The 2,500-nt window shown below is 78.2% G+C and overlaps 1 non-coding gene across 1 annotated transcript; it reads left to right on the forward strand.

The window, feature by feature from the left end:
- Positions 1-1,853: 1,853 nt before the first annotated feature.
- LOC141955666 (5.8S ribosomal RNA) lies at positions 1,854-2,006 on the forward strand. Its single transcript, XR_012632687.1, has one exon. It is a non-coding gene; the product is annotated as a 5.8S ribosomal RNA (ribosomal RNA).
- Positions 2,007-2,500: the final 494 nt, after the last annotated feature.

Here is a 2,500-nt window from a genome sequence, read left to right on the forward strand (position 1 = left end):
GCCGGCCGGCCGCGTGCAGGGCCGAGGCCTCTGGGCGTTCCGGGCTCGGGTGCGTGGCGCCGGCCCTCGGGCCGGCGGGCGAGTTCCCGCGCCGGGCCGTGTCCCGCGCGCCAGCGGGCGGCCCGAGCCACGGCTCTCCTCCCGGGCGCAGCGCCGGGATACTGAGGGAAACCTCGGGCCCCGGGCCAGGAGGACGTGGTGGTGGTGGCGGATGTCGGGCGCGCCCCCGCGGGCGGACGCTCCCCCGATGGCGGCAGCGGGGGAGGCACCCCCGCGGGGCCCTTGAGGATGTTTCCCTCACCCCAGGGCCAGGTACCTAGCGTCCGCGCCTCCGCGGCCCTCCCTCGGCTGAGCCCGGGGGTCGAAGGCCGCGGAGCCGGGCGGAGGTTTAAAGACTCGGGCGGCTCGGTGCGACCCGCAGGGGCGGGCCCCGGCCGTGTGCGGCGGTTGAGCCTCCAGGGGCGGGAGTCGCTCTCGTGCAGGCCCTGGCCATGGCGGCCGCCGCCCACGCCGTGGGCTTTTTGTCCCCTCGGGCGGCCGCGCCGGGGAGGGGTGTCCCCCCTGCCCCCCCTTCTCCGCGGTCCGGTCTCGGCGGCGAGACCGGCGGCGTTCGGTCGGCCGCAGCCGGCCTGCCTCGCCCTCGAAACGCGAAGGGGAACCTCCCCCCCCCCCGGCGGGGAGCGCGGGCTCTCTCGCCGTCGGGGGCGATGGCGATTCCCCCACGGTCGGGGGTCTCGCCGGGCGGGGCGGCCTGCTCGGGCCGCCGCGTCTCCGTGGACGCGCAGCGGCGCGCTTGCGGCTTCGTGCTCCTTGCTTGCCACCCCCACCCCTTCCCGCCCCGGCTGAGGGGAGGGGCGGCGCAGCCCCCGGGCCCGAGCGGCGGCGGCGGCGCCGCCGCTCGGCGTGCCGGCCGGCGGTCGCTCGGTGGCCGGCCGCGTGGCCTGTCCCGTCCCGGGTCCTGCCCGTCGCTTCGCAGTCGCCTTTCCCGGTCTCGGTCAGGCGAGGCGGGTGGGCGGCCGAGGGGCGTTCCCCGTCCCGTTCTCCGCGCGGAAGCGGGGAGAGGGGGCGTCGCCTCCGGCTCAGCGGCGTCCGCCTTCTGCCTGGCGCGTGCCTGCGGAAGGGGCCGAGACGAGAAGCGGCGGCGGCGGCTCCGGGAGGGCAGCCGCGGCGGTGCGGTGGCCGGGCGGCGGTCGGGCGGAGCGCCGGGCGGCGGCGTCGCGTCGCCGTCTCGGGTTCCGGCGGTTGGCCGTCCGTCCCTGTCTCCGGTGTGGTGCGGCGGCGGCGCCGCGCGGGCGTTCCCGGCGTCGGGGCGAGAGCCGGGGTTTCGGGGCCACGGGGGCAAGGAGCCGGCTGTCGCAGCGCGCGGGCGCTGGGCGGCGCGGAGGCGCGCGCGGCGCGAGCGGGGCGCCCCCGCTGGTCGCCCGCGCGGCGGTCAGCGTCTGTGGTTTCCCCCCTCCGCGCGAGCGAGAGGCGGGTGCAGGTCCGGGCGCGCGGTCGGACGCGCCGCCGGCCCTCCGTGCGGAGGCCGGGCCGAGCCCGGGCGCCTGGGCCGCCTCCGAAGCGAGCAAGGTGCTTGTTGTTTCCCCAGGTCGGTCGGGAGCGCGGGCTCCCCGGGCCCTTGCCGTTCGGAGCTTGTTTCACCCTTCCCTTCCTTCCCTCCGTTGTGATGTCGGTACGGTCATCTGAGGCGAGGCGCGACCGTCGCCCGCCGGTCGTCGCGCGCCCCCTCCGCGCGTGCGGAGGGGGGCGGTCGGTCGGTCGGTGGGGCGGCGGTCCGTCGTCCGAGAAGGGGGCCGCTTCTGCGGAGCGGTCCCGGCCCCTCCGCGCGCGCGGGGCGGTGCCGAAAGGCAGACAACTCTTAGCGGTGGATCACTCGGCTCGTGCGTCGATGAAGAACGCAGCTAGCTGCGAGAATTAATGTGAATTGCAGGACACATTGATCATCGACACTTCGAACGCACTTGCGGCCCCGGGTTCCTCCCGGGGCTACGCCTGTCTGAGCGTCGCTTGACGATCAATCGCCGGCCGGTGCGCCGTCCCTCCCCGCCTCGCCTCGGCGGGCGGGCGGGCGGCGTCCGCGGCGGCGCGGCTGGGGTGCCTCGCAGGCCCGTCGGTGTCGGCCGAGGGCCTTCGTCCCCCTAAGTGGAGACTCGGGGAGCGCTCCGAAGCTCCCCGCTCCCGGAACGCCCGCTTGGCGGAGCCTCGTCCCGCCGGGGCCGGGCGGCCCGTTGGTTCGGTCCGGCCGGGTCGGGCGCGGCGGTGGGGAAGGGCCGAGGTGTCGGGGGGGGAGAGGCGCGGGCCTCTTCCCCGGCCTCCTCCCGCGCGGGCGGCTGTCTGCGGGTGGGTACCGCGGCGGTACCGTGCCGTGCTGCCGCTCGCGTGCGGGGCGTGCGCCGTGGGAACGGGGGTCCTCCCCGTCGCCACTGGCCCCCCGCCTTCTTCTCCCTTCCCCGTCGTAGCCGCCGCGCTCCGGGCGGCGGAGGCCGGGGGTGGGCTCGGT

The sequence above is a fragment of the Athene noctua genome, unplaced genomic scaffold, assembly GCF_965140245.1.
Source record: "Athene noctua unplaced genomic scaffold, bAthNoc1.hap1.1 HAP1_HAP1_scaffold_391, whole genome shotgun sequence".
NCBI lineage: Eukaryota > Metazoa > Chordata > Aves > Strigiformes > Strigidae > Athene > Athene noctua.